A 20,127-nucleotide genomic window follows, 5' to 3' on the forward strand; every position below is an offset into this window, starting at 1 on the left:
AGCTCTGTGGATCTGAGGACAGACCAGGAAGCCAGAAGAGGAAGCTCAGAGCTCAGAGCTGAGCCATGCAAACAACATGCAAAGAAATATGAAATCCTAACCTGGGTCAGCTGCATGGCGGAAGCACTGGGCTCATGGAGGCCCTGCATGGGCAAATCCTCTGACTTCCCCAGCCTGGGATGAACCACCCCCTCCCCAACCCAGTGAAAACTAAGTCCTTTGTGAGCTGTCCAGCATCCCTTCACTGATGTCCCCAGTGGGCCACATGTTACAAAGCTGGGATGGTGCAGCAGTGGGTGAAGTAGGCAACATGCATGCATCATGGGTTTACTGCCTGCCTGCCATGTGTCAAGCACTTGGGAGACAGGAGGGAACCAAACAGTCATGCTCCTTAGTGGGAGATACAGACACTGAGCAATTTAACAGAAAAAAATTAAAAAGAGGTCCCAGAAGGCAAAACATGCTATGAAGAAAGGAAGTTGCTGGGGGTGGGGGTGGGGGAACAAATGGAGAACCCTCTCTCAAGGGTCAAGGAGGCCTCTCTGAAGAAAGGGCATCTTAGCTGGATGAGGAAACTGGAGAGATGAAAGGAAAGAACATTTCGGAAAGAGGACAGTACCTGCCATAGTCTGGGTACAGGAATTTGCTTGCCAGGGACTTGGTCCTGGAGCTTGGGGCCAAGGTGCAGGACTGTAGGAGACAGATTAACCCTCCTGGTCCCATGTCTTCTGGCTGTTGAGATTTCACTGGTGATTCTGGACAAAGGACCTTGGGCATTTCTATTAGGCACATGGATGTCCAAAGACACCCTTAGGCCTTTCCATGGAACTTTTACAATTGCCTTTTGGTCTTTTGTTTGCGGACCCTTCCACAGGTAGCCCAGATAGTGAATCCATGAACCCTGAGGCAGACCTGTCCGATCTCTGGTTTTTAGGCCACTTTCCCACCTGGATTGTGCTGGTTCCTGGCCTGAATGAACACCTGTGATGGGGACTCACCCCTCTGCCTCCATTGGCAGTCCAAACACAAGACCCTCTTGAGCTTGGTCCTGTTCTGGTTCAGGGCTAACAGCACCAGCTGGTGGAGCTGAGACACCAGGCATCTTCAGATGGATGAGTTTGGGGCATAAATGGCTGAAGGTGTCATTAATCGACCCTTTGTCCTCACTGGCTGAGTTCTTCCCCGGTTATCCCTTGTGCAAGTTTGTGAAGGGAGTTCAGAGGTCCTCCCAGCAAGTCCTTCATCTTAAAGAAGGGAAAACTGAGACCCAGAGAGGATAAAGGGCTGTTCAAGGCTGCCAGGATGGGATCAGAGCTGGAGAGTAAACACTGGTATAAACAGACAAGGGTATCAAGTAGGACTTTTTTTGTATTCCCAAACTGTGGCTGGCCCAACCCCCAAGGACAAAAGGTGCTAAATGCCCTGCATTCGAGGAAGTTCTAGGAGCCACAGTGAGATGTCAGGATGGGAACCTGCAATCTTGGTGGGCTTGCTGGGAGATGTCAGTCAAGAGCCAGCACAGCGACCCAACCACCCCAGTCAGAAGACTGGGAAGAGAACAGGGTTTGCCACCCATTCTGGAAGGCTCTTTTTTCTCTCTCCAAATCCAAGGGTAGAGGGTCTCTCAAAGAATCCCTTATACAGACTAGGATGCTCGCAGGTGACGGTATTGACATTTTACTCCTCTGGTCACTGTCTACTCAGCCAGCAAGCCTCTGACCCGCTCTTGTGTTACCTGTGAGTCATGGTAGGGCTGACAGAAGGAGCAGCTCGCAGGCCCACTATTGGGCAAGTCAAAGTTGCGAGCTCCCAGTCAGAAGAGGGGATGAATACTAGGAATCAGAGCTGGGCTTGAGCTGTTTTGTTGATAGTTCCCTAGATGGTCACCACCAAAGTGAGGGAAACTTATCAGTAAGAGGCTGGGGGCTGGACTACCTTTGGGGGAACAGAATGAAGAGGTGGGGCATCTGTGGCACAGAGAGTTTAAATAATTTGTCTGAGGTCACACGGCTAGGAGATTGCAAAACCAGGATGTGAACCCAGGGAGTCTGAGTTGTTTTTTTGTGGTTTTCTTTTTGAGTTGGAGTCTCACTCAGTCTTCCAGGCTGGAGTACAGTGGCACTCACGGCCACCCCAGCGTTGACCTACTGGGCTCAGGAGATCCTTTCGCCTCAGCCTTCCAAGTAGCTGGAACCACAGGCACATACTACCACGCCCAACTAATTTTTTTAAAAAATGTATTGTAGAGACAAGGTCTTGCCAAGTTGCCCAGGCTGGTCTTGAACCCTCAGGCTCAGGCAGTCCACTCACCTCGGCCTCCCAAAGTGCTGGGATTACAGGCTGAGCCATTGAGTGGCGGAGTCTTAGTTTTTAACCATAACAGTACATTATCCCTAAGCACAATCAGAAGCAGTTACTGGAAGAAAAAGAAAACCAATTCACGTTTCTGTCCCAACAAGTGAAAATGCAATTAACATGATGTTGCTTTAAGAGGTCTAGCCTCTTGGTTGCTGGGAATCCTGAACTCCACCAGGCCTGTCGACACCAGCTGCCCAGAAGGAGCTGTCTACACCAGCTGCCCAGCTGCCCACAGAGGGAGGGCCAGGACTCACCGGAGCGTGTACCAGAGAGGGGACACTGAGTGGCAAAGTGGCTGCAGTGGCAATGACCCTGGCGGCTCAGAGGGCTGCAACTTGAAGCAAGAGCTAAACCATGTGAACTGGGTTTCAAGACACCCCTCCACCCAGTCCCTGCTGTAATGACCAAGCTGGTGATGCCAGGAGACGGGAACAAGTTATCCTGCCCTACATGTCCCACTCTGTAACGAATGCAAAAGCAAGATGCAAATAAACACGCTCAGCTAATGCAGCTTTTGCACACCTCTGTCCTGAAGGGGGTCATGTCTTGGGGCTGCTCCAGCATGCTCAAAGAGGGCTCAAGCTGCTCTCCACACCCCTCTAATGCCTGCCTGCCCATGGCTTCTCCCTTTTGTCTCAGGGCCCCCTGTGACTTTCCCACCTTCCCACCTCAGTGTTCCCTCATTCAAGAAAGACAATCAAGGCCTTGTCCAGGGAAGGGCAGGATATCCTCAAGGCACTGGGCAGAGTTCTGGGGTTCTAGGCTCCCTGGCATTCTGAGGCCATCTAGAGCTTGCCCCCAAGTTCTTAGAGGCAGGACTTGTCTGAGGCACTGGGCCCTGAAAGCTCAAGCAAGGGAAGAAAGGGAGCCCAGTCAGGGGATCCTCAGCTGCGCTGCCCTGGGGGTTAAGCTGGCACACCAAGGTTCACTGCTTGGCATGCTTATTTTAGTCTGATGAGTCAGTTATCAGCCGTCAGCCATTTCTTGTTCTTGTCAGCAGAACCCCATGGCTTTGGGGCAGAGGTGAGGGGGGAAGACGGTGGCATTCCCTCTCTCCGGGAAGAAACCTTTTTTACAAAAGCTTGGCAAGCAAAACCTGGCTCTCCTGGCATCACCCTCCCAAACCCCCTCCCCATCTTGCTGAGAGGAGCTCCCATTGCAAAATTCCAGCTGCTGCCAGGAATGCCACCCCATTCCCCCTACCCGTGGTGGGGTAGTGTTGAAACAGCCAACAATACGGCTTGCCTCTATCTCCAAGTTCCTCTTCTGAACCAGCAAAGAGAACTAACTTGTCATCCTTACTGGGAACTCTGCACAGGGAAGAGAGACATGGAGTTGGGGGTGAGTTGGGGGAGATTAGGTGGCTCAGAGGGAAGGAGTCCTGCTCTTCACATGTTGACATGACCCCATGATACAGGATGAGTCATCTTCCCTAAGGCACAAGGCGAGTCAGCAGGGTTGGGTCTGCCTGGGATCAGCTTCTTGAGGCAGCCCCCCGCCCCTGTGGGGCAGGGAGGCAGGCTTTTTTCCTTGGGGAACTTCTCAAGCAGAGCTGAAGGGTAGAATTAGATGGCCCACATCTCAGAGGGAGGCAGGCATGGACCTTCAGGTTCTGGCTGGCAGCCCACACTACCTTTCTGGTGTTTTGTAGTATTCCAGGCCCATGCTTCTAAGTCCTGGTCCCATCGATGGCATGCGGTTCTGGGCTGACCCCACCTGCTTCAGTCCTGGGTCACTCCTTCCTCTCCCCCTTTCATCCTCTAAGGTCCAATGCTCCCCTCACTGCCTCCATTCTCCTCCTTAGGACAGCATAAGGCAGAATCTCCAATGTGACCTAAGTAAAATAATTCTCACTTCCAATGCAGAGAGAATACATCAGAAATTAAAGAGATTTGTTACCATGTGAGCTGGGGATGGGAAGAGGATGGATAGGATCAAAGAATGAAATGGGAGATAAGGAGGTGTAATGCTTCCCTGAGGATACCTGTACACCTATATGTATAGCATTGACTCCTAGAACCCTAGCAACATATACCCAAAATGAAATAAATAATTCCAATCAACCAGGATATGAGGCAGGGGACCAACAATGAGACATAAACAATGACAAATTCACCTTAACTGCATTATAAATGATCAACATAACCATGCTGAAGGTGATAGGGAACAAAAGAACTAACCTAAGTAACTTTGGAAAATAGTTTTTGACTGACAACTAGACAAAAAGACAAAAAGGCTAAAGACTCTGTGTGTGTGTATACACACAAATACTGTCTTCTAGTTATTAAATCTGTTTCTTGTGGGGATGTGTGTTAAAAATTCTTAAAGTTCTATATATGTATACTAGGATTAAACAAATAAGTAACTATACCATAGATGATGAGAGCCAGTTTCTTACTTTTGAAGACAGAAGTGAGAAATAAGGAAAAAGGGACAGCTGGAATGAACCTTGTGATGTTGAACTAGAATCAGAATGAACTCGTGGCTTTTAAAATATATACAGATAGATACATATAGATAAATGTGTGTGCTTGGATTAGTATACATACATACATTTTCTAGCTCTGTCTGCAGAGAAAGCTTAAGGCAATGACATCCCACTAGCAGCAAACACACCTTGGTTTCCTTAGAGAAATGGCTGATACCAAGATTGGGGCAGAAAATATATGGGAAGAAGCTGGTGCATCTTGCAGAAAATAAGTCAATATTTGAAAATAAGTCAATATTTGAAAAAGGAGGACACAGGAACTAACCTGAAAGAGTTTTCAATGGCCACAGTTGGGATGATTTGAATAACAAAATAAAGTGTCGAATTATAACTCATAGAATAAAATAAATATCCATGAGTCTATAGATAATTGAATGCTATAGATTATTGAATGTTACAAATGGAGGAGAAAGGACAGGTCTTCTTGACAAAAGAATTTCAATTAGTAAATGTGGGAGGAATGAGAGAAATACAAAATCACCCTAAGCAGATACCACAGTAATAATTGTTGTAGGCAAGAGTCACTGATGGATGCTATAATCTGTTGGTGAAAATTTGAGAAGCATGATATCTGCATAGAGAATATTTTCCCTCAAATAATCTCCACTTACTGATGGGAAAATAACAACTTCACAATAGAGAAACCCAGCAGATACCACTTTAACAGTTTAACATGACGAGCAATAAGATATATCAGCATCTTGTGTCCCCTAATATGATGCACTGAGAAGGGAGAGACACCACATCACTTTTGTGAGGCTCTTGCCAAAAACACATAATTGCAACCTGATCATGAGAAAACGTTGTTCAAAACCCAATTGAGAAACATCCTATAAATGACCAGTACTCACCCAAGGTCATAGAGGACAAGGAGAGTACTATCACAGATTGGAGGAGACTAATGCAACATGGGATCCTGGACTGAATTCTAGAACAGAAAGGGAACATTAGGGGAAATAATACTAACATTCAAATGAGGTCTGTAGTTCAAACAACAGGTATTGTGCCAATGGCCAGTTCCTGGTTTTCATCTGTACCATGTTTATATAGGTTGTTAATAAGGGGAAGCTGAGTGAAGGGTAGACATGGCAGTAAGATCCCTTATATACTTACATAGACATATGCCCTTTCTGTGTCTTTTCAGGCAGTTATCCAATGCCTCACTGCCTTGTATGAACAACTTCAAAGTCATTATTTCTTGTACAATGGGTCAGGGCAGAGCTGGCTGCCTCAAAATCCCTGAATGTGATGTTCCGAAACCGGGGCTGAGAATCTCTGGGGCTCTGGGGGATCCCTGGAGGATCCAAGGCTCTCTCTGAGAGTGTCTAAACCATGTTTTCATTTCGGTGTCAATCTAGAGAAAGTTTATAGTTAGTATACTCTAGAACATCTTGATGACCGTCTCATGACCAAATGTTACCGGATGTCCTTGCTCAATTTGCACTTATGTCTGTCACCATGCTGGTGTCAACTAAAAGGACAGGACACGCCATGTGTGTGCCTGGGAGCTGCAAGAGCTTCAGATTGAGCACAATGAATTACTATATGAACAATGTTTTTAATAATTTCTGAACATATTATTCACTAAAGGCTCTCTGCTAGCTGTCAGGATGTTTTCTTAACATACACATTTCTGCTGCTCAAATCCAGATGCCTTTGGAATTAGGCTAAGAAATAAAACACTCCTTGCATGATTCTGATGTACAGTTCGGCTTGGAAAGTAATGTTTCTTATTTTCCATGCACGTGCACACACACACACACACACACACACACACACACACACACACACTCACACACACTTGACTCTAAGACTAGCAAGGTCCCTTAGGGACCATCTAGTACAATCCTCCCATTCCACAGACAGGAAAATAGAGGCTCTGAGTGGTGGAGAGACTTGACCAGAGTTGACAGTGGTAAATACATAAGTAGAATCTGAACCTAGAACAGAGAATAGTCATGGTGTCCACTTGCTTAGATGAGGATCATACTCAGCAGCCCAGCAGTGATTCACCTCAGCTCCTCTCCTCAAGGCTACTTTTTGAAATAACTTTTTACATTTCCTCCAGAGTTATTGGTCTGTTTGGGTGTTCAACTTCATGAGTCAACTTTGCAAATTTAGGTTTTCTGACAATATCATTCATTTTAATTAAGAGTTTAAAATGTATCAGCAAGGATCAGGAATTCCAATATAATTTTTACAACTGCTTTTGAATCTGTGATTTTTTTAGCTTCTCTCTTAATGTGACATCATGTTTTCTTTTAAAATACAGATTCAAATTTTTGTTAAATATGGTTACACTACCTCCCAGTTCTTTAAATAATTATTTTTGACACTTACATTAAATTTTATAACTATGAAAACAGCAGTATGTTTGGACGGTGGCTTTGAATTTGATTTATTTCATTACTCATGGTTTTGTCTGTTTTCGTACTTTGCTTCCCTATTTACAGGTCCTTTATTTGTATTCATTTCTTGCTCAGCTGGAGTATTTTGAGTAATTTCAGGGCAGGTGTGTGGGTGAGGTACTTTCTGAGACTTTATATGTCATATGTCATTCATTATGGCTTATGCTTTGCCAATTATAGAACCAGCACAATTTATAATTTTGTTCCCTCAAAATGTTTATAGTAACCCAAGATAATCAACTGAAAAATGGCTACAACAGAGAATCAGGTAAAGTAGTTGAGTATAAATTAATAAAGAAATTGATATTACCTAACTATACAATTAAAAAATAAAAATTGTGTTGCAAAAAAAGACCTGACTTATATTAGCAACAAAAAGAATAAAATAAAAAATACTTCAAAAATATGGAAGATTCTTATAAAAGAAAACTTTTGAAAGACATGAAAGAAGACAAAAGTAAATGAAAATGCATATTCTGTTATTAGACAGTAAGATACACTATCATAAAGAATTACTTCAAAAGGATTAAAAAACCTAAACATAAAGAGCTAAAAGTGTAAAACTTAGAAGAAAAATAGGAGAAAAGCTTCATCACATTGGATTTGTCAATGATTTTTGGATATATCATTAAAAACACAGGCAACAGGAGAAAAAAGATACATCAGCTGGCCTACATCAAAAATTTAAAACTGTGTATCAAAGGATACAATTGACAGAGTGAAAAGGCAGGCTACAGAATGGAAGAAAATATTTGCAATTCATATATTTGACTAAGGGTTAATCTCCAGGATATATAAAGAACTCCTACAATTCATCAACAACAAACACCAAACAAACTGATTTGTCAGTTCTCTGTAAGTTTCAGCCTGGAAGAAGGAAGGAAGAAGGAAGGAGAGAGGGAGAGAGGGAGGGAGGGAGGGGAAAAACCGGGGGAAGAAAGGGGAAAGGAATGGGGAAGGAAGGTGTGGCTCTTCTATGCTGGGCACTTTCACTTGATTACTTAGTTTAATCATCATAATCACCCATGATATAATCATAAGTATTCACATTTTCTGCAGCTCAGGGAAGATAAGCCATTTATCTGCCCAAGTTCCTGTGGTCCACAGCTACTATAGCCTGAGCTAAAAGCCTGTCTAAAGTTGGCCAGACTCCCAAAGCCCACATTCTTTCCTATGTCATGTTCATGGGAAATCATTTCTTCTGTTTTCTAGACTTTCAAAGGGCTGAGTGTGCTGTTTTGTCTCTGTGTTATAATTTGAGGCTTCCAGGGAAAACGTCTTGCACAAAAATTGCCTCAATTTCCATTGTTAGTGATTCACTCTCCAAGGGCTAGGGCTACTCACTTCCCCTGTCCTAGCTTATTTTTTCAAGATGTAAGATTCCTGGAGGGTTATTTAACTGCCAAATAAGTCTATTACAGCAGTGACAGTGGCTAGTGGGCAACAGAAGGACTGGGGACAGGCGAGGCAGGAAATGTGAAAAGGTAGGTGGTGATGGTGTGGGGGTGCAGGGAGGGTAGAGGTTGGATCAGAAAGGGAGATCCACTAAGGGAGCAGAGGCCAGGATTTGCCTACTTCTCAGCTTTGCTCAAGCCCTTCTTCTTCTTCTTCTTCTTTTTAAAAGAGACTTCAGAATATCTATCTATCTATCTATCTATCTATTTTTGAGTAGGGGGTCTCACTGTTGTGCTCAGGCTGGAGTGCAGTGGCATGATCATGGCTCACTGCAGCCTCGACTTCCTGGGTTCAGGTGATCCTCCAGCCTCAGTTTTCCAAGTAGCTTGGACTACAGGTGCATGATACCCAGTCCAGCTAATTTTTTGTAAATGACATTTGTAGAGATGAGGGAGGTCTCGCTATATTGCCCAGGCTGGTCTGGAACTCCTGGGCTCAAGTAATCTTCTGGCCTCAGCCTCCCCAAATGCTGGGATTACAGGCATGAGCCACTGTGCTCGGCCTACAAAAACTCTTCTTGACCAAGGAAAGGACACAGGAGTGCTCAGGAAGACCAGAGTTGTGGTTAAAGCAAAGAAGAAATGGAGTGAGGACGGAGGGGAAGAAGAAAGATGCTGTGTGTATGGCATTGACTCTGGGCCAGATACTATGCTCAGGGCTTGAAGCACATGATCTCATTTATTCTGAGCAATTCTAGAACACTCTGAACATACAAAGAAGAGGAAGTACAGCTCCTGGTGGCTACAGGATTTTCCCAAGGACACACAATGAGCAGGTAACATAGGGAGAATTAGAACCCAGGTCTGTCTGAGTCCCCTCTACCCAGGTAGAGCACTGAGAAGAAAACAGGATGCGTGTGCCTTCACATATAATAATTATAGTAATAGCAGCAAATGCTAACCAAAGGCTTACTATGTGCCAGACAGCTTTCTAGGTGCATAATATGAATTAACTCATTAATTCCAATGTGAGGTAGACACTCCTAATCCCCTTATCATTTTACAGATGAGGAGACTGAGGCACAGAGCATTCTCTCCACTGGTCAATGAGGTATGCCCTAGGCAATTTAGCTTCTCCATGCATGTAAAGGAAGCTATAATGGAGCCAGAGGTGGTCAAGCAAAAGTTACTGCCAAGGTGGGGAACCAGAAGAAGACTATAACAATTTACCATGATATAAACTCCAGGCAGCAACCCAATTCTTGGGACCCCTGGGCTAACCATGGGCACTGGCACAAGAGGCTGTTTAATCCCATCACCCTTCACATGCAGAGCCTATCTTGTTTGTGAGCAAATGCTCGCAGAGGAATAAAGAGGTGAGTGAATGGAAATGTAAAAACTCAGGAAAGCAAATTACACATATGTTGGCAGCTTTCTGGTTTTTCTGGATGTGGTTGTGATAAATTGCATTCATTACAGGCTGCTCACTTTCTACAGACAGAATCAGTTTGTAAGATGGCTGTGAATATGGGCAAAGAAGTTTTTGCTCCTTCTAGAGCACTGTGAGTTCCAGATGCTTTATCATCAGAATAAGTTTGGTCTAATCTGTTATCTCTTCTCTTGGACAGCTTTTCTTCCCCCCATAGTAATAAACAATTTACCACTCCATCTTCTCTGTTAATCTGACAGCAGGCGATTACTTTCCGACATGGCACACCCAACTGCTCTAGTCTTCTTCTTCCTCTCATTAAACTCTTGTCCAATTATATAAGAAAAATCTCTTGCCTTCTCCTTCTCCATCCCATTCATGAATATGGTTTGTAACTGTAAGCGAAACCTCTCTTGCAAGAAAACAAGTCATCAGGGCTTGTGAACAGAACTGAAATCAGACACTCCTCCTGATACTTGGCCAGGTGTGGTTTTTACAACCTTTAATGAAACAAACACTGATTTCAAGAGTCCTGTTTAGCCCAGGCTAGGACTCTCAAGAATGCTAAGGGACCATTTACTATGACATTAGGGCGTCAGGCACTGATGCAATCTCTCCCAACTTCTCACCAAATATATTATATATACATACATTCACACACGACACACACACACACACACACACACACACACACACACACACGCTCACATTCTGTAGATGTAGAAAAAAAGGAACACATATGCATATAATACAAACTGAAAACAAACACTGACTTACTGGAATCAGAGAATGGCATTTTGCCTAAATTAGATGGAAATAGATGAAGGAAATGTAGACTTTAGCTCAGGTCAAAATCTCTACAGCAGGTCTGGTTAAAGTTTGGCCCCCAAGAGGGTGTGCACTGTTTTGTTTTGTCTTGTTTTGTTTTGTTTTGGTTTGGGTTCATTGATCCTCTTTTGTCTCTTTCTTTAATGAAGATTGATGGATCACATTCACTAAGATGCAGAAGTCTGTGGAGAGGGAAATTTGGGAGGGGAAAACAAGAGTCCTGCTTTGTCCAAGTTATATCTCCTTCGGACCCCAATAGAGAGGTCTGAGCTACAGGTCTCCATTTGCGAGTTCACAGAGTGCAGCAGTCACTGAGGCTGTGATTGTGCGGAGAGAGAAGAGGAAAGAGTCCAGGGCTCAGCCCCAGGGCAGCCAATATTAAGAGGTGGCACAGAAAGAATAAACAAAAGAACATTGAGAAGATGCAGCTCATGAATGGGAGAGCATGATGTCACAGAATTCCAAACAAACATGTTGCAAGGAGGAAGTACAGAATACTGCTGCAAGATCTACATCATGAAGCAAAGAAATAGCCACTGCATCTGGTAACAGGGAAGGTTTGGGTGACTATGGAAAAATAAGTGGAGGGCAAGAAGACCCAATGGAACAGACTGAGGAGAGAATGAAGGTGATGGAGAGGCAACGCCTGTGGGAAATTTTGCTTGGAAGAGTAGGGTTTTATGAGATGCCCCAGGATTCCTCTGTTAAATTCCTTTTTGTTTTTATTTACCTAGCACAAGTTCATTTCTGGTTATTGTGACCAAAAGAATCCTAAGATGCTTTCAGTTAAAAAAAAAACAAACAACTTTATATGCATCTGAAGAAAAACTACTCCATATGGTTACATGTAAAAATGTGAATAACAATTAACTCTGAGAGGCAAAATTTAGATATAATTTTTACTTTTTATAATACTACATATTTATGCTTTGTTTTTAATCACACAAATAATAGGTGTTACGGATATACAAATTTAAAAATTGTTTTAGGAAAGTGGAGTAAATATACTTTTCCCTATTCCTACTGAAGTACAATTAATTGTGAGCCCTGGACATTATATATAAAACTAACATAAGAGACTCTGAAAGATAGAGAGATGGCAGACCAACTAGGGACACTGGGGACAAGGGATGACATGATGGCAAGTTCCTTGGGTTCTCTTTTGGCCTCATGTATTCTTAGAGCTAAAGAGCCAGCAACCTGAAAAAAACCAAGAGGCATAGATTTTTTTAAAAATGCCCCAACAGAAGCCTATTCTCTCTAGCCAAAAGTTGAGGAAAGAGGCAGCTTAGTAAGATAGACTTTTAGACAATAACTGTTACATTCCACCAAAATCCGTAGAGAAAACTGTGGTGCCAATGTCACTAGCAAAGGTCAAATGGGAAACCTAGACTTCCACTCTGGCCAGGTTATAATGAGGTTCCCCAACCCGCTCCCCACCCCCCACCATGGGCACTGTCTGAGAGAGCCACATGAGGAGCCAGGCCTGGTGGCAATGAGCCCCTCCCATCCCACAGTGTCAGTGGACAACACAGGGGAGCCTGGACTTCCACCCCCACTAGACAGTAAAGAGACTGCTCCCCACCATGGAATGGTGTCAGAAGAAGCCTAGTGGGCAGTCAGGACTTACACTATCACCCAGGAATAATGAGGTCATCCTCCCAGCTGTGGTGACAGTGGAGGAGTAATGAGGCACTCCTGCCCTTTCTAGTCAGAGGGGTATCAGTGGAGGCCCACTGTGATCTGGATATGGATTCTTTGGCCCTGTGAAGTCTCATGCGGAAATCTTATTCCAATTGTTGGAAGTGGGGCTTGGTGGGAGGTGTTTGGATCATGGGGGCAGATCCCTCATAGATGGCTTGGTGCTATTCTCACAGGAGTGAGTGAGTTCTCATTCTCAGTTCCCATGAGAACTGGTTGTTGAAAAGAGCCTGACACCTCCCCCCAGTGCCTCCTTCCCATTTCCCACCATGTGATTTCTACATGCCAGCTACTCTTAGCCTTCCATCATGGATGGCAGCAGCTTGAAGCCCTCACCAGATGCAGATGCTGGTGCCATGCTTCTTGTACAGCATGCAGAACCGTGAGCCAAATAAACCTTTTGTCTTCATAAATTGCTCAGCCTCAGGTGTTCCCTTGTAGCAACACAAATGGACTAAGACAAGGCCCAGTAGGAAGCTAGAACTCCCACTCCTCAATGTCAAAGGAGGTTTAGTGTGCAACCTGGACCTCCACCCCCACCTGGCAGTAATGACACAGTGTCCCACTCTTCCCCTGTTGGAGAAGTGTTAGAGAAAACTAGCTTAGACATAAGGCTCAAATAAGATTCAGAGACTCATAATACCCAAAATGTCCAAATTAAAAAAAAAAAAAAAATAACTTGTCACATCAAGAAAAAAGAAGATCTCAATCTCAATGAAAAAAAGACAATCAGTAGATGTCAACATCAAGATGACAGATTTTTAAAAATTATCTAACAAAGATTTTAAAGCAGCCTTCAATAAAAATTCTTCAGTGAACATTTATAAACTCAACACAAATGGAAAATAAGAAGGTCTCAGCAAAGAAATTGAAGATATAAGTAAGTGCTAAGGGAAAATTTTAGAACTGAGGAAAAAATGTAACAATTAAAAACTCAATGGGTGGGTTCAACAGCAGAATGGAGGGGACAATGGGTGGGTTCAACAGCAGAATGGAGGGGACAGTGAACTTGAAAATAGAACAATAACATTACCAAAGCTGAACAACAGAGAGAAGATGAAAAAAAATGAATGAAGCCTTAAGGACCTGTGGAACTGAAACAAAATGTCTATCATTCATGTCACTGGAGTCCCAGTGGGAGAGGAGAAAGAAGGCAGGGCTTAAAATGCCTCACAGAAATAACGGCTTGAAACTTGGCAAATTTGGCAAAAGACATAAAACTAAAGTTTCAAGAAGTTGTGTGAACCATAAACAGGATAAAGCCAAGAAATATCCACTAAGACATCTCACAGTCAAACTTCTAAAAACTAAAGACAAAGAAAAAATATTGAAAGCAGCAAGAGAGAAACAACATCTTACCTTAGAAGAAATATAATTTGAATGACAGTGTATTTCTCTTCAGAAATCATGAAGGTCAGTCGGAAATAGAACAATATTTTTCAAGTGCTGAAGGAAAGGACCTGTCAATCTAGAATCCAATAGCCAGCAAAAATATCCTTCAGGAATGAAGGGGAAATTGAGACATTCTCAGATGAAGGGAAACTAAGAGGCTGTCACCAGCATCCTTACTGTAAAAGAATAGCCAAAGGAAATTCTCTAACCAGAAAAAAATATCACAAAATGAAAAAAACCTTGGAACATCAGGAACAACCACTCAAAAAGATGGTAAAATTGGAAAGAACCCTCTCCCCCCAAAAACATTGTTTTTAAAAAGATTATAAAAGAAACAACCTTGGAACATCAGGAACAACCACTCAAAAAAAGATGATAAAATTGGAAAGAACCCCCCCCACTCAAAAAAGATGATAAAATTGGAAGGAACCCTCCCCAAAAAAATATTTTTTAAAAAGATGATAAAAGAAAAAAAATCTTGGAATAGCAGAAATAAGGCAGACAAAATCTGGATAAGTACAATAGACTCTCCTTCTCCTCATGAGTTTTCTAAATTACATTTGATGGTTTAATAAAAAATTATAACACTGATGTGTTACTAAATGTATGCAGAGTAAATATTTAAGACAATCATATTACAAATGGGGGAGGGCAAAGAGAAATAAAGGAAGGTTTTCAAAAAATCTCCAAACACTTGAAAACTAAGCACACACCTAAATTATCCATGGATCAGTTAGAAAGTCTCAATGGAAATTAAAAAACCACCAAAGGAATGAGAATGAATGTACAATGCATTAAAATGTGTGGGACACAGCTAAATTCACTCTGAGAGAGAAACTTGTAGCACCAAATACACACATTAAAACCACCATATTGCCCAGCAATTGCACTCCTGATCATTTATCTCACAGAATTGAAAACTTAATGTTCACACAAAACCTCAGACATGAATGCTTATAGCAGATTTATTCCTAATAACCAAAAACTGGAAACAACCCAGATTTCCTTCAGTGGGTGAATGGTCCAACAAACTAGTAAATCTAAATCATGGAATCCTACTCAGCAATAAAAAGGAAAGGCTATGGATACACACAACAACCTGGATGAACATCCTGAAAATTATGCTGGATGGAAAAAGCCAACGCCAAATATTGCATACTATACTATTCCATTTAGATATTTAAAAAATGACAAAATTATAGAAATGGAGAACATATTGGTGATTTTCAGGGATTAAGGAGATGGTGGGGCAGAAGGGAAGTGGTTGTAGATGTGGTGATGGAAATTTTCTGTGTCTTGACTATATCAATGTCAATATCCTGGTTGTGATATTGTACTGTAGTTTTGCAAGATGTTACCATAGGAGTAAACTGAGTAAAGGATACATAAAATCTCTCTTTATTATTTTATATAACCACATATGAATCTACAATTATCTCAAAATCAAAAACTTAGCTAAAAAACAACAAATTTAAAACCTTGAGCTTAAAATGTTAGAATATTACAGATCATTATCTCCCATTTTGCATCTCAAGATGTGAAAATCCTTAACAAAATAATTGCAAATGAAATCTAGCAGTTGGTAAATATAAATATTTCTAAAACAAGTGAAAATATAGAAAAAGATAAAATGGGATTTATTCCAGGAATGCAAGGTTGTTTGAACTTTCACCTTGACCCCTTCACACATACATAAAGGTGAAAGCTGAACAATTTTCCCTATTACTAGGAACAAAGCAAGTATGTCTGCTCCCACCACTTTTATTCAACATTGTACCAGAGGTCACTGCCATTGCCATGAGGCAAATAAAAAAACAAATGCAAATTAGAGAGGAAGAAGTAATGCTATCTTTATCTTCAATGACATGATTGTGTACATAGATAATTCTAAGGAATCTATTAAAAGCTACCATAGGTGGAATTACCAAGATTACTGAATACAAAGTCAATATATTTTTTAAAAACTGTACATATTAACAATTACCAATTAGAAAGTGAAGTTTTTAGAAATACCATTCATAATAGCATCAAATAACCAAAAGTCTTCGGGATAAATTTAGCAAAACATGTGCAAGCCTCTACCTTTAGAACTGGAAAACATCGTTAAGATAAATCCAAGAATAAATGGAGAGATATACCATATTCATGAATCACAAGACTCAATATTGATATTATGTTAATTTTCCTCCAAATCGATCTGCAAATTCAATGCAATCACAATCTCAGCAGGCTTAAAAACCAATTGGAGGATACATGCTATTTGACTTCAAGATTTGCTCTAAAGCTACAGTAATCAAGACAATCTGGTACACAGAAGTAAGGACAAACAAAGAGAGCAATGTATCAATCAACACAAGGGTTGGAAAACAGACCACCACTTATATGATTCAATGATTTTCAACACAGGCACTAAGGCAAGTCAATCAGAAAAGCAAGTTCTTTTATTAAATAGTATTGCAACAGCTGGATATCCTTATGGAAAATACTGGACTTACTTAACCCATATATCACACCAAACACAAATATCAATTTGACATGGATTCTAGTGCTATGTGTAAAAAGTGAAGACTGTAAAACTTCTATAAGAAACACAAATAACCTTCACACTCTTGTAGTAAGCAAAGATTTTGTAGGTCACAGAAAGAATGAAACATAAAAGAAAATATTGATAAAATGGGACTTCACCAAAATTTAAAACTTCTGCTCTTTGAAGGCTACCATAAAGAGAACTGGATTAAAAAAATGTGGTACATATACACAATGGGATACTATGCAGCCATAAAAAAGAATAAAATCATGAATTTCGCAGCAACCTGGATGGAACTAGAGTCTATAATACTGAGTGACCTCTCACAGAAACAAAGATCTGAGTATCACATGTTCTTACTCATATAGTGGACCTTGATCATCCAACGTATTACCATAAGAAAATGACTGACAGTTGTGGGAAACTGTAGCGGGGGAGGGGAAGGGAGATGGGATTAATGGTAGTAAACATCTGTCTGGGGATGGGGAGACAGCTCTTATCAACAAGGGTGCCTGAACAAAGCATATTTGTATACCTAACCCTTAACTGTACCCCACAATATCATAATAAAAAATATTGATTATTTAAAAAAAATGAAAAAGCAACTCACAGAATAGGAGAAAATATTTACAATATGTATATCTAACAAATGATTTATATCTCAGAATTGAACAGACACTTCACAAAAGACAGATACCACAAGTTCTCAAATAACATCATTTCATTCAATGTTGTTTTTTGGTTTGGGTTTGTTTTTTTTTTATAACGTTGATTAGAAAAGAAATTCCCAGCTAGAGCAACTGGGTGGAATTTGCATGCTCTCCCCATATCTGCATTTTTTTCTGGGTGCTCTGGTACCTCCCACATTCCAAGGCTGTGCACGTTAGATGGATGGGTGTGTGTATATGGTCCCAGTTGGAGTGGGTGTAGGTGTGGATGTGGGTGTGGGTGCATCTGCAACGGAATGGCATCCTGTCCTAGGTTGGTACCTGCCTGTGCCCTAAACTGCAGGGATAAGTAGGACAGAGTGGACACAGTGGAGATAGACTTGCCATTCTGAACTGGAACAAATGGGTTGGAAAAATGAATGCATGAATAAATACAATTTATTGTCAAGTAAAAATTCATAAAGAAAATGATGATCATACAAATGCATGACAATAAACCACGTGGTACAAAAGCACTCTGGGAGCCAGCCTTATTGGTGATTGTTTTTTACCTGTGTGGTGGTGAGAGGTGCTCTGACAATTTTCACATTGCGAACATTTATTCCTTGTTGTAATCCACCACCACTACAACCACTGTCATTCACAGATTTACCAAAAACTGAGTAAATACTTGTCTCACTTGTTTTCTTATTCATCTTTCTTAAATGCATGTATAGTTCACATTTATTTCAATGCTTAATATCGGATATGTTTTGGGTCTTCTTAAAAATAAGTTTGATTTTGTGATCAGAAATATGCCATGGGAACTTAACTCTCACTTATATCAATTAGCTTATAGGAAAACTGGTTTTATTTTAGGTCACTTTGCCTAAAGTCACAGTTTCCAAGAATGCATCAACAACATTAAGTGAGGACTTACAATGCTTCACAAGTGACCAGTAAACACATGAATATATGTTCATCATTATTAGTCATCAGGAAAAGCAGATTTAAAGCCATAATGAGATGACCCTACACAAGAATAGCTAAAGTTTAAAAAGTTGACAATACCAAGTTCACAAGGATGTGGAACAACCACACGTCACTGGTAGAATCATAAAATGGTACAACTTTGAAAATTAGTCTGGCAGTTTCACAAAATTAAACAAGTACCTGCCCCTTTGACCCAATAATTCCACTCCCTTACTCAGAAGAAATGAAACCAGTTGTTGACAAAAAGACTTGTGCAATAAGTTCACAGCAGCCCAATTCATAATAGACTTAAACTGGAACCCACTTGATCCATCCATAGGGGAATGGATGAAAGTATTTGGTATATTCATACAATGGACTACTAATTAGCAACACAAGGTATAAAAATGAACAAACTAACGCATTTAACAGCATGGATGAAAACCAAAAACACATTGTGTGAATAAAGCTGGGCACAAAAAGATACTCTATGGCTCCATTTACAAGTTCTAGAACAGGCAAAACTAATCTATAGTGAAATGATCAAACAGTAGTCGTCTCTGGAAGGTACAGGGAGAGCTGCCCAGGAATGGACACGAAGGAACTTTCTGGCATAATGGAAATAGTCTGCATCTTAATAGAAATAAGAGTTACACGACTGTAAGTATACACACATATTTTTCATAGCTCATCAAACTATACAATAAACTAGGGTATTTCCTTGAATGTAAATCATACCTCAATAAAAATGTTTGCACAAAATCTTTCTGCAATATACATAAGTGTATAGGGTAAATCTTGAAAGTTTTTCTTGGTTTGACCATTTACGTGCACTCCTTACTCTTTTCAAACACACATACATTCTCGCCTGTGTTTGTCTGTTATCTTTCCAGTCCTTTTAAATGTTTACACCAACTTACCACGCAATTGGATATATGCATTTTTTTTTTACATAAACAGAATCACAGCAAACACATTGTTTTATGTAGAGAGGTCTCTGAAAAAGTATATCGGATTCTGTTAGTATAATTATATTCCACATTCTTAAACCTTTCCAATGGTTTTTCATTACCTTGAGACAAAGCTTAACCCCCTAACACAGCTCACAAGACCCTAAGAGGTCTGGACCCTTCCTCTCTGCCAGTCTCATAATAAACTTCTTCCTTTATGTACTCCCTCTGCCTGAGACATTTCCACCACCTTTTCCTACTTCTGATCTGGATCTAGTATGCATTCTTGGGCCTTCTATTTACAGGTCACTTCTTCAGAGAAGGCCTTCTGATCCCTAGGCTAGGCTCTCTCAGCTCCCAGAGCCTCTCTGCTTCTCCTGTGCCTGTGTTGTAAATGCCTGATTACTCTATTGGGCTTTCAGCTCTGATGGCAGTGGTCTGTCTACCGTGCTAACAGTTCTAACCCCAGCTTCTGGCACAGGACTTGGGCAGATTCTCCCTGGAAAGTCACCTGAGTATGCAAACCAAAGCCCCACCCAAATATGTGCCCATGATGTATGACCATATGAGCAATAGGGGTTATTCTTTGGGTCTCATGGGGAAATCACAACTATTGTAATGTCTCAGTGAGTCAGTCTTCAGAGGTGTTGAACAAGTCATTTTTGGCCACCCATAGCATAGGCAGGTTGCCTAAGAGACCTGCTTCCCTCTGTATTTCCTCTGCCAGAAGCAGAGGATGAGGCTCAGGTCAGAACCCAAGCTTCCGGGACGCTGCTCCTAAGACACAGAGTACAAATAAAGGACAATTTATTTGGCTATTAATTTCTTTCTTTCTGTACATTGTGCCCTCCCTTCACCTTACCCCCATGCTAAGAAGGCAACCACGTTGGTGAGGGTTTAAGGCAGGAAAGCAGTCAGCTCTGAGTTCCTGGACAGCTCCTGGCAGGATGGGGCTCAGAGTTGGATTTCAGTTCATGTAAGAAGATACATGTTTCTTTCTCTTTTTTTTCCCTGTGAACTTTAATTCTTTTTT

The 20,127-nt window shown here is 41.4% G+C and overlaps 1 protein-coding gene across 3 annotated transcripts in view; it reads right to left on the reverse strand.

Moving 5' to 3' along the window:
- PIK3R5 (phosphoinositide-3-kinase regulatory subunit 5) overlaps window positions 1–20,127 on the reverse strand; it is a 75,965-nt gene that overhangs the window by 29,980 nt on the left and 25,858 nt on the right. The window lies entirely within an intron of this gene.

The sequence above is a fragment of the Carlito syrichta genome, unplaced genomic scaffold, assembly GCF_000164805.1.
Source record: "Carlito syrichta isolate Samal-C Ts95f unplaced genomic scaffold, Tarsius_syrichta-2.0.1 Scaffold305117, whole genome shotgun sequence".
NCBI lineage: Eukaryota > Metazoa > Chordata > Mammalia > Primates > Tarsiidae > Carlito > Carlito syrichta.